General features: G+C 47.2%; 1 protein-coding gene across 1 annotated transcript in view; it reads right to left on the bottom strand.

Annotated features, from left to right (window-relative positions):
- Nucleotides 1-13084, bottom strand: part of LOC139229694 (butyrophilin subfamily 1 member A1-like) — a 138895-nt gene that overhangs the window by 90619 nt on the left and 35192 nt on the right. The gene's annotated exons all lie outside the window — the stretch shown is intronic.

Raw genomic sequence — 13084 nt, 5'->3', positions numbered from 1 at the left:
TAGTTTGGTAACTTCTTACCGGGTCTCAGCACACTGTTAGAACCACTGTATTCTTACTATGAAAAGGGGACGAATGGGTTTGGGGCAAAAGCCAAGAAAATGCCTTTGTAAAAGTGAGAAAATTGTTATGCTCAAAGAAATTGCTTGTGTTGTATGATCCATGTAAGCGTTTGGTACTAGTATGTGATGCATTGTCATATGGCATCGGGTGTGTATTGCAACAAGCTAATGATTTTGGGAAACTGCAACCGGTTGTGTTGTGTATGGAGAAAGAGTCAGACTGAACACTGAGCTCAAAGTAACGTGTGACCTTAGTCTTTTATTGCAGGTCTCCAGAGCGCCTCTCCAACCTGTGAAGCCTCCTTAAATATCTGTGCTCCCAAGGGATTAGGGGATCCTTTGGGACTCCCGGGGATGAGCCCTCTGGCTGTACAGAGTAAATACAAGTTTACATATATAACAGGTTGCTTATGCATCCAAGAGTCTCTAAGGTTGAGAGAGCCTACAGCATGATTGAGAAAGAAGCGTTAGCGTGTGTTTATGAGGTAAAGAAAATGCATCAATACCTGTTTGGGCTAAAATTCGAATTGGAAACTGACCATAAGCCACTTATATCCCTTTCTCTGAGAGTAAAGGGATAAATACCAATGCATCGGCCCGCATCCAGAGATGGGCGCTCACATTGTCCGCATACAACTACGCCATTCACCACAAGCCAGGCACAGAAAACTGCCAGTGTCCCGTGAAAAGAAATCCCTCTTTACCAACTCTTTAGCTACGTTAATTCTCCTGATCTATCTGTTTTTATGCCCATTTGCATGTGGTTCAGGCAAAAATCCAGAGATTATTACCCTCGAGGCCCTGCTTTGTAATTTAGAGCCGAACTCCTGATACTCTTTCAGTAGGACCTCCTCCCTGTTCCTACATATGTTGTTTGTTCCAACATGGACTATGACAACTGGATTTACCCCCCATCCCTTCCAAGTTCCTCTCCAGTCGCCATGAGATATCCCTTACCCTGATACCGGGTAGGCCACACACGCTTCTGGATTCACGTTCTTGGCTGCAGAGGACGCTATCTATCCCCCTAATATAGAGTCCCCTATCACTATCATTTCTATTCTGCTCTTTCCCTATCTAGTGAAACTTCGCTGCACTGCCTCGAAGGCATGTAGCGCGTCCTTTCTCAGATACGGAGACCAACACTCCAGGTGTGGTCTTACCAAAGCCCTGTACAATTTTAGTAAGACTTCCTTACTCTTGTACTCCAACTCCTTGCAATAAAGGCCAAAAAGGCATTTGCCTTTTTAATTGCTTGCTGTACCTGCATGCTAAGTTCCTGTGTTTCCTATACGAGGACACCTACATCTCTCTGAACATCAACATTTAATAGTTTCTTACCAGTTAAAAAATAATCTATTTTTCTACCAAAGTGAATAACCTCACATTTCCTCAATTAAACTGCATCTGCCACCTTACTGCCCACTCACTTACATAGAAACATAGAAATTAGGTGCAGGAGTAGGCCATTTGGCCCTTCAAGCCTGCACCACCATTCAATAAGATCATGGCTGATCATTCATCTCAGTACCCCTTTCCTACTTTCTCTCCATACCTCTTGATCCCTTTAGCCATAAGGGTCACATCTAACTCCCTTTTGAATATATCTAACAAACTGAAACAACGTTCTGTGGTAGAGAATTCCAAAGGTTCACAATTCTGAGTGAAGAAGTTTCTCCTCGTCTCGGTCCTAAATGGCTTACCCCTTAACCTGTCTATATCCCTTTGCAGGCTGTGTCCTCACAGCTTACTTTCCCACCTAGCTTTGTGTTGTCGGCAAACTTGGATACGTTGCACTCAGTCCCTTCATCTAAGTCATTAGTATAGATTGTAAATAGCTGAGGCCCAAGCATTGATTCTTGCAGCACCCCACTATAGCCTGCATAACTGGTCTGTGGTTCCTTGTTTTCTCTCTCCCTCCTTTCTTGAATAGCAAGGTTACATTTTCTACTTTCCAATCTGGTGGGACTGTTCTAGAATCTAGGGAAATTTGGAAGATCACACCCAATGCATTCACTATCTCTTACCACCAAGCTCATGATCTACAGGGTTGTAGTAATACCCACCCTACTGTATGGATCTGAAGCATGGACGATGTATAGAAGGCACCTCAAGTCACTGGAGATATATAGAAACATAGAAACATAGAAAATAGGTGCAGGAGCAGGCCATTCAGCCCTTCTAGCCTGCACCGCCATTCAATGAGTTCATGGCTGAACATGAAATTTCAGTACCCCCTTCCTGCTTTCTCGCCATAACCCTTGATTTAATGCTTTAAGCAAATGCTTTATGCGGAGCTCCTTCATGGTAAATGAGCCAAAGGAGGACAGCGGAAACGTTATAAGGACACCCTCAAAGCCTCCCTAGTAAAGTGCGACATCACCACTGACACCTGGGAGACCCTGGCCGAAGACCGCCCGAGGTGGAAAAAGTGCATCCGGGAGGGCGTTGAGTTCTTCGAGTCTCAACGCAAAGAGTATGAAGAGGTCAAGCGCAGACAGCAGAAGGAGCGTGCGGCAAGCCAGCCCCACCGACCCCTTCCCTCGACGAATGTTGGTCCCACCTGTAACAGGGTCTGTGGCTCTCGTATTCTGACTTTTGGAGTGGAAGCAAGTCCTCCTCGATTCCGAGGGACTGCCTATGATAATGATGAGCCACCTCTTTTAGAACCCTAGCCTATAGGCCATCCGGTCCAGGGGATTTGTCAGCTTCTAAACCATTTCACAGGTGCAGGGATGAAATCTCGATTCAGGCCGATTGCCTACTGTGGGGAAACCGCGTAGTCATGCCCCAGATGGGCAGAGAGGTGTTCATCAGAGAACTCCACAATGAGTACCCGGGCATTGTGATGATGAAGGCAATTGCCAGGTCACACGTTTGGTGGCCAGGGATAGATGCAGATCTGGAACTTTGTGTTCGCAGGTGCAACACGTGTGCTCCGCTGGGCAATGCACCCAGGGAAGCCCCCCTTAGCCCCTGGCCGTGGCCTGCCAAGCCTTGGTCACGCATCCATGTGGACTTCGCAGGTCCTTTCATGGGAAAAATGTTTTTGATTTTAAGTAGACGCCTACTCCAAATGGATCGAGTGTGACATTTTAAATTCAAGCACATCCTCTGCCACGGAAGAGAGTCTATGGGCAATGTTCGCCGCCTACGGTCTACCGGACATCTTGGTCAGCGACAATGGCCCGTGCTTCACAAGCACTGAATTCCAGGACTTCATGGCAGGCAATGGAATTAACCATGTTAGAACGGCACCGTTCAAGCCGGCCTCAAACGGCTAGGCAGAACGAGCAGTGCCGATATTCAAACGGGATGCTCAGATTCCAAGGGGGTTCCCTACAAAGCCACTTATCACGCTTCCTGTTGGCCTATAGATCCTGACCACACTCGCTCACAGGGGGTCCACCCACAGAGCTGCTAATGAAAAGGACGCTCAACCCGATTATCCCTTATACACCCCACCATGAAAGAAATTGTCGAAAGCAGGCACCAGTCACAATATGACTACCATGACAGGAATGCAAGGGCGCGATGTATTGATGTAAATGACCCTGTTTTTGTCCTCAACTACGCTGCAGGGCCCAAATGACTCGCAGGCACTGTGATTGCCAAAGAGGGGAACAGGATTCTGGTAGTTAAACTTACCAATGACAAATCTGCTGCAAACACGTGGATCAAACAAAAATGAGGTTCAGCAACCCCATAGAAGAAGCAGAGGAAGAACACGATATTGAGTTCACTCCACCACAGGTGACCGAACACCGGAACCAAAGGGAGGAGAGCTCAGTCACTGTGGGCAGTCCAGACAAGCCTGAGGCACCGCAAACAGCAGACACTCAGGCCAGCGGCCAACAACCGGAGCCCCAACTCAGGTGCTCTACAAACCACCAGAGAGACTCAACCTGTGATCCCAATAAGACTTTGGGGGGGAGGTGATGTCATGTATTCAACCAGCATTGTAACCCATGTATAAACTGACCTAAGTTGTACACTGTGAGAACACTGACCACAAGGGGCGAACTTGTGGGAGACACTCCTAACCTGGACTTTCAGGTAGAGAAGGGAAAGCTCCACCCACTTCCATCACTTGAGTGCTGAGGAGTAAAGGACAGGTCACAGACTGACCTCTCAATCATGGTCCTCGTGTGCATTTATACTGTATAGTAAGGATGTATCAGGTGGCACCTGCAGTACTCTCCTCTGGATCTCCAACATCGTTGTGGTCTGCTGCATGCTGCACAGCCTGGCCATCATGAGGGGACAGCTGCTGGAGGTCGAGCCAACAGTACCACCTGAGGAGGTGCAGGAGGAGGTGCAGGAGGAGGAGGAGGAGGAGGCAGCAGCGCAGGAGGAGGAGGATTCCCGTCACCCAGAGATAGGAGGCATCGACCCATCATCACCCTGGAAGGACTGGATGCAGACTGGCCAGCACCCTCCTGGGAGGGTATGTCCTCACGTATCTGGAGGTGCCTGACACCTCCCCTGCAATCTCCCTCCATGCATTATTTACTGCCTGTCTGCCAGGCCTCCTCACGTCAGGAAACAGTATTCTTCTTCTGTCCTCCACACCGTCCATCAGTGACTCCAGCTCCATATCAGTGAACCTGTTGGCCATCCTTGCATCTCTTACCTCAGCCATCCTTCCAACCTCCTTCCCCCCTCAGGGCCTTGCTGCAAAGCTTATTCTTTAAAAAAGGTCAGGGAGCAGCTGGCTCGGTAGAAACCCTTACCTGCATGCTGAATTTCTCAGTGGTGGTAACGCTCAAATTAAGACAGCCACACCGCTGAAAAATCCACTTTGGAAGGGTTCATTCGCGCTGGAACCCATTTGTTCACTTTTGGAGCTGAATATGGGGTGACCCAGCCACAAAAAAATGTCAGCCCTAATGGCCCCAAAAAGGTGGGGGGAGCACCAGCTTTCCAGCGGTACTGAATTTCAGGCCCATAGTATCTATAATGGTGACCATGAATCTATCTGATTGTCGGAAAAACCCAACTGGTTCACAGATAACCTTTAGGGAAGGAAATCTGCCGTCCTTACCTGGTCTGACCTATATGTGACTCCAGACCCACAGCAATGTGGTTGACTCTTAACTGCCCTCTGAGAGGCCTAGCAAGCCACTCAGTTGTACCAAATTGCTACGGCAAAGTCAGCACAGTGGGAGTACCTTCATCACGAGGACTGCAGCATTTCAAGAAGGCGATTCACCACCACCTTCTCAAGGGCAATTAGGGATGGGCAATAAATGCCGGCCTTGCCAGCGATGCCCATAATCCCATGAACTAATTAAAAAAAAATGTAATTAAGCTGACCTAGTTACACAATAACCTCTTCCCTGACTGGTTCTATGATGTATTGTTCTATGAACCTGCCTTGAATGCATTTCATGAATTCATCCTCCACACTACCTTTGCTAATTTGATTGGCCCAGTTTATAGTTAGATTAAGACCCCCATGATTATTATATTACCTTTGTTACAAGGTCCTGTTATTTGTTGATTAATACTCTGTCCAATGGTATAGTTACTGTTCGGGGGCCTATAAACTACTCCCACCAGTGTTATCTGCCTCTTGGTATTTTTTTATCTCCACACATACTGATTCTACTTCCTGATCTTCCGAGCCAAAATCCTTTTCACTGGTGTCCTTACGTCATCCTTTATCAGCAGGGCTACTACCGACCACCCGTCACACCCCACTGCTCCATTTCCATTCTGCCTGTCTTTTCTAATCGTCAAGTACCCTGGAATATTTAGTTCCCAAGCTTCCTCTTTTTCCTTATCCTGTATGCTCCTTGGCATCCAGGGGACTCTAGATTGTAAAGTCACACCCTTTTTCTTTGTGGGAACATATTTTGTCTGGGCCTTCCCCATCTCCTCCTGAATGCCTCCCACTGCTCGGACACTGGTTTACCTTCATGTGGCTGTTTCAAGTCCACTTTTACTCGATCACATCTCAGTTTAGTAAACCTGGCCTTTCCCCAATCGAGAACTTTTACACCTAGCACTTGAGAAGGTGGTGGTGAGCCGCCTTCTTGAACTGCAGCAATCTGTGTGCTAAAGGTACTTACATAGTGCTATTGGGGAGAGAGTTCCAGGATTTGGACCCAACGACAATAAAGGAAACATAGAAACATAGAAAATAGCTGCAGGAGTAGGCCATTCGGCCCTTCAAGCCTGCACCACCATTCAATAAGATCATGGCTGATCATTCACCTCAGTACCCCTTTCCTGCTTTCTCTCCATACCCCTTGATCCCTTTAGCCGTAAGGGCCACATCTAACTCCTCTTGAATATATCCGATGAACTGGCATCAACAACTCTCTGCGGTAGGGAATTCCACAGCTTAACAACTCTCTGAGTGAAGAAGTTTCTCCTCATCTCAGTCCTAAATGGCTTACCCCTTATCCTTAGACTATGTCCCCTCGTTCTGGACTTCCCCAACATCGGGAACATTCTTCCTGCATCTAACCTGTCCAGTCCCGTCAGAATTTTATATGTTGCTATTAGATTCCCTCTCATCCTTCTAAACTCCAGTGAATATAGGCCCAGTCTATCCAGTCCCTCCTCATATGTCAGTCCTGCCATCCCGGGAATCAGTCTGGTGAACCTTCGCTGCACTCCCTCAATAGCAAGAATATCCTTCCTCAGATTAGGAGACCAAAACTGAACACAATATTCCAGGTGAGGCCTCACTAAGGCCCTGTACAACTGCAGTAAGACCTCCCTGCTCCCATACGCAAAGCCCCTAGCTATGAAGGCCAACATACTATTTGCCTTCTTCACCGCCTGCTGTACCTGCATGCCAACCTTCAATGACTGATGAACCATGATACCCAGGTCTCGCTGGAACTCCCCTTTTCCTAATCTGCCGCCATTCAGATAATATTCTGCCTTTGTGTTTTTGCCACCAAAGTGCATAACCTCACGTTTATCCATATTATACTGCACCTGCCATGCGTTTGCCCACTCACCTGACTTGTCCAAGTCACCCTGCGGCCACTTAGCTTCCTCCTCACAGCTCACACCGCCACCCAGCTTAGGGTCATCTGCAAACTTACACTCAATTCCTTCATCTAAATCATTAATGTATATTGTAATTAGCTGGGGTCCCAGCACTGAGCCCTGCGGCACCCCACTAGTCACTGCCTGCCATTCTGAAAAGGACCCGTTTATCCCAACTCTCTGCTTCCTGTCTGCCAACCAGTTCTCTATCCATGTCTGTACATTAACCCCAATACCATGTGCTTTAGTTTTGCACACCAATCTCTTGTGTGGGAACTTGTCAAAAGCCTTTTGAAAGTTCAAATACACCACATCCACTGGTTCTCCCTTGATCACTCTACTAGATACATCCTCAAAAAATTCTAGAAGATTTGTCAAGCATGATTTCCCTTTCCTAACTCCACGCTGACTTGGACTGATCCTGTCACTGCTTTCCAAATGTGCTGCAATTTCATCTTTAATAATTGATTCCAACACTTTCCCCACTACTGATGTCAGGCTAACCGGTCTATAGTTACCCGTTTTCTCTCTTCCTCCTTTCTTAAAAAGTGGAGTTTCATTAGCTACCCTCCAGTCCAATGGAACTGATCCAGAGTCGATAGACTGTTGGAAAATGATCACCAATACATCCACTATTTCTAGGACTGTTTCCTTAAGTACTCTGGGATGCAGATTATCAGGCCCTGGGGATTTATCGGCCTTCAATCCCATCAATTTCCCTAACACAATTTCCTGACTAATAAGGATATCCTTCAATTCCTCCTTCTCATTAGATCCTCAGTCCCCTGGTATTTCTGGAAGGTTATTTGTGTCTTCCTTCGTGAAGACAGAACCAATGTATTTGTTCAATTGGTCCGCCATTTCTTTGTTCCCCATTATAAATTCACCTGACTGCAAGGGACCTACATTTGTCTTCACTAATCTTTTTCTCTTCACATATCTATAGAAGCTTTTGCAGTCAGTTTTTATGTTCCCAGCAAGCTTCCTCTCATACTCCATTTTCCCCCTCCTAATTAAACCCTTTGACCTCCTCTGCTGAATTATAAAATTCTCCCATTCCTCAGGTTTGCTGCTTTTTCTGGCCAATTTATATGCCTCTTCCTTGGATTTAACACTATCCTTAATTTCCCTTGTTAGCCATGGTTGAGCCACCTTCCCCGTTTTATTTTTACTCCAAATAGGGATGTACAATTGTTGAAGTTCATCCATGTGATCTTTAAATGTTTGCCATTGCCTATCCACCGTCAACCTTCTAAGTATCATTTGCCAGTCTATTCTAGCCAATTCACGCCTCATACTATCGAAGTTACCTTTCCTTAAGTTCAGGATCTAATCTCTGAATTAACTGTGTCACTCTCCCTCCTAATAAAGAATTCTGCCATATTATGGTCACTCTTTCCCAAGTGGCCTCGCACAACAAGATTGCTAATTAGTCCTTTCTCATTACACATCACCTAGTCTAGGATGGCCAGCCCTCTAGTTGGTTCCTTGACATATTGGTCGAGAAAACATCCCTAATACAGTCCAGGAAATCCTCCTCCACCACATTGCTACCAGTTTGGTTAGCCCAATCAATATGTAGATTAAAGTCGCCCATGATAACTGCTGCACCTTTATTGCACGCAATCCTAATTTCCTGTTTGATGCTGTCCCCAATCTCACTACTACTGTTTGGTGGTCTGTACACAACTCCCACTAGTGTTTTCTGCCCTTTAGTATTCCGTAGCTCCACCCATATCGATTCCACATCATCCAAGCTAATGTCCTTACTTACTATTGCGTTAATTTCCTCTTTAACCAGCAACGCCACCCCACCTCCTTTTCCTTTCTGTCTATCCTTCCTGAATGTTGAGTACCCCTGGATGTTGAGTTCCCAGTCTTGGTCATCCTGGAGCCATGTCTCCGTGATGCCAATTACATCATATCCGTTAACAGTTATCTGCACAGTTAATTCATCCATCTTATTACAATACTCCTCGCATTGAGGTACAGAGCCTTCAGGCTTGTCTTTTTAACACACTTTGTCCCTTTAGAATTTTGCCGTAATGTGGCCCTTTTTGCCTTCGGTTTCTCTGCCCTCCACTTTTACTTTTCTTCTTTCTATCTTTTGCTTCTGCCCCCATTCTACTTCCCTCTGTCTCCCTGCATTGGTTCCAATCCTACTGCCATATTAGCTTAACCCCTCCACAACAGCACTAGCAAACACTCTCCCTGGGACATTGGTTCTGGTCCAGCCCAGGTGCAGACCATCCGGTTTGTACTGGTCCCACCTCCCCCAGAACCAGTTCCAATGCCCCAGGAATTTGAATCCACTCCTCAAGCCACGTATTCATCTGAGCTATCCTGCGATTCCTACTCTGACTAGCACGTGGCACTGATAGCAATCCTGAGGAACGACAATATATTTCCAAGTCAGGATGTTGTGTGACTTGGAGGGATACTTGGAGGCCTGCTGCCCCTGACCTCCTAGGCGGTAGAGGTCGAGTTTGGGAGGTGCTGCCAAAGAAGCCTTCGCAGTGAATCTTGTAGATTCACTACAGCCACAGTGCACCGGTGAAGGGAATGAATGTTTAATGTGGTGGATGGGGTGCCAATCAAACGGGTTGCTTTGTCCTGGATGATGTCAAGCCTCTTGAGTGTTGTTGGAGCTGTACTCATCCAGGCAAGTGTAGAGTAGTCCAACACACTGCTGACTTGTCATGAGGTGAATCATTCAACGCAGAATCATTATCATCATAGGCAATCCCTCGCAGCGAGGATGACTTGCTTCCACGACAAAAAGTGATGAGTTCACAGGTGTTTCAATGAAGGACCTAATATTTCAGATCCCGAACTACATCTTGAAGGGTGGAAGATGCCTGTGCGTGGATTTTTATAACGTGTGGTAGCCGTTGCACACCAGCCACCACACAGGCTTGATAGAGCTAGGTCTTGGTCCAGTGGTAAGAAATACCCAAGATGACTGGAGACCAGCTCTGTTGCACGGACCTAGTGCGCACACATATTACTGTGCTACCCCTGAGACCTGGCCTCCCCTGGACCCCGGTCACTTCCTTCTACAAACTCTTGCCACTCCTTCACCCCGCCCCCCCCCGCTGTTCCTACCCGCACTGTAATCAGCGACCTGGCTTCGCAGCCGTCGCCCTCCTGCAACAGCACACGGCGTGGTCCCGGCCTGCAAGACCATCAGCAGGGAACAGCGTGTGGCGGCATGCCAATGCAGAATACCCAGCCTTTGACCTGCTCTTTTAGCCACAGTATTTACGTGGCTGGTTCAGTTAAGAATCTGGTTAATGGTGATCCCCAAGAATGTTGATGGTGGGGATTCGGCGATGATAATGCTGTTGAATGTCAACGGGGGGGGGCGCTGATGGTTAGACTTTCTTGTTGGAGATGGTCATTGTGACTTGTTACTTGCCACTTACCAGCCCAACCGAGAATATCGTCTAAGACTTGTTGCACGAAGACACGGACTGCTTCCTTATCTGAGGAGTTGCGAATGGAACCGAACATTGCAGTCATCAGCAAACATCCCAACTTCTGACCTATAGATGGAGGGAAGGTCATTGATGAAGCAGCTGAAGACAGTTGGGAGTCGGACACTGCCCTGAGGAAGACCTGCAGCGATGTCCTGGGGCTGAGATGGTTGACCTCCAACAACTACAACTATCTTCCATTCTTCCAGGTATGACTCCAGCCAGTGGAGAGTTTTCCCCTTGATTTCCATGGACTTCAACTTTACTAGGGCTCCTTGATGTCACACTCAATCAAATACTGCCTTGATGTCAAGGGCAGTCACTCTCACCCCACCTCTGGAAATCAGCTCTTTTGTGAGTAGACTGATGGAGTGATAATTGGCCGGATTGGGTTTGTCTTGCTTTTTGTGAACAGGATATACCTGGGCAGTTTTCCACATTGTCAGGTAGATGCCAGCACAAGTCTTCAGCATGACAGCCGAATGTTGTCGGGACCCATTGCTTTTGCTGAATCCAGTGCTTTCAGCCATTTCTTGATATCACACGGAGTGAATCGAATTGGCTGAAGACCGGCTTCTCTGAAGTTGGGGGGCTCAGGAGGATCATCCACTTGGCACTTCTGGTTGAAGATGGTTACAAACGCTTCAGCCTGTTCTTTTGCACTCACGTGTTGGGCTCTGCTATCATTGAGGATGGGGACAGTCATGGAGCCTCCTCCTCCCGCTGGTTGTTGACTGGAGGTGGCAGGACTGTAGAGCTTTGATCTCATCCGTTGATTGTTGGATCGCTTAGCCCTATCTATAGCATGCTGCTTCTGATGCCAAGCAGGCATGTAGTCCTGTGTTGAAGCTTCCCCAGGTTGGCACTCATTTGTAGGTACACCTGGTGTTGCTCCTGGCATGTTCTTCTATATCTCTCGTTGAATCAGGGTTGCTCCCCTGGCGTGATGGTAATGGTAGAGTGAGGGAGATGCCGGGCCATGAGGTTACAATTCTGCTGCTACTGATGGTCCACAGCCCCTCATGGATGCCTAGTTTTGAACTGCTGGATCTGTTCTGAATATATCCCATTTAGCACGGTGGTAGTGCAGCACAACACAATAGAGGGTGTCCTCAGTGTGAAGATGGGACTTCAGCTCCATAAGGACTGTGTGGTGGTCACTGCTACCAATACAGCCATGGACAGATGTATCTACAACAGGAAGATTAGTGAGGATGAGGTAAAGTAGGTTTTTCCCTCCAGTTGGTTCTCTCCGCACCTGCCCAGTCTGGCGGCTATGTCCTTCAGGACTCAGCCAGCTCAGTCAGTAGTGGTGCTACTGAGCCACTCGTGTTGATAGACATTGATGTACCCCACCCAGAGTAAGCTCTGTGCCCTTACAACCCTTAGTGTTTCCTCCAACATGGAGGAGTACTGATTCATCAGCTGAGGGAGTGTAGTAGGTGGTAATCAGCAGAAGGTTTCCTTGCCCAGGTATGACCTGATGCCATGAGACTTGATGGGGTCCGGAGACTATGTTGAGGACTCCCTGGGCCATCCCCACCCGACTGTATACCACTATGCCACTTCCTCTGGTGGGTCTGTCCTGCCGGTGGAACAGGACATACACCAGGGATGGTTGGTGATGGAGGAGTCTGGGCCATTGGTTGCAAGGTAAAATTCTCTGAGTATGACTATATCAGGCTTTTGCTTGACTAGTCTGTGGGACAGTTCTCCCAATTTTTGGCACAAGTCCCCAGATGTTAATCATCAGGACTTTGCAGCGTTGACTGGCTGGCTGTGCCTTTGTCATGTCTGGTGCTGAGGTCGATGCTGGGTGATTCATCCAGTTTTATTCTTAGTATATTTATTTGTAGCGTTTGCCATTAGGAAAGGTTTTGCAGTGAAATGAGTATTGGTACTACTATAAAATTGATGTCGGTCAGCTCAGCAGCGACGATGAGGCCGAATTAACTCACTCCATTGTTGTTGGTTCTTAACTACCTGGCCGATTCAGTCACTTGAATCCCATTCTGTGACAAGTCACGCTTGACATTGTCTATCCAGCACTTCCTTGGTCTTCATGGGCTTCTTGTTCCATGTATCTCTGCATTAAGGGCACAGAAGGTATTCTGGCTGCTTCCATTCACGAAACGTGCCCAAACCATTGCAGTTGTCTTTCTTAGATCTTTTGGGGAAGCATTGTGTCTTGTCTGAGTAATATTCTTATTGTGTTATTGATTCTTTACATCCTGGACATTGTATTGCTCTCAACTAACTCATCTCTGCTGTTAGTATCTTTTGCTCAACCTTTCACATGTTCCAGCATCAGTTCCTAAATTGCTGCTACCCCTTTGGAGGGGGCCTCGCCCTTTATGCAAATGCGCCTTTCCCTTGGATTAGAGGCAGTGTCAGTACTGGGGCAGACTATTGGCCAGAAGTCTCACCCTGCCATATTTCTGGCAGTATTCCAGAATCATACTGCTTCCATAAGTAAGTATTTATTGTAGGTACATGTAAATCAATCATCAATTCCAATACAGTACTATCCATTTCTGTCA

This window comes from Pristiophorus japonicus, chromosome 19 (assembly GCF_044704955.1).
Source record: "Pristiophorus japonicus isolate sPriJap1 chromosome 19, sPriJap1.hap1, whole genome shotgun sequence".
In the NCBI taxonomy this organism is placed as follows: Eukaryota; Metazoa; Chordata; class Chondrichthyes; family Pristiophoridae; genus Pristiophorus; species Pristiophorus japonicus.
This window is presented reverse-complemented; position numbering and strand designations above follow the sequence as displayed.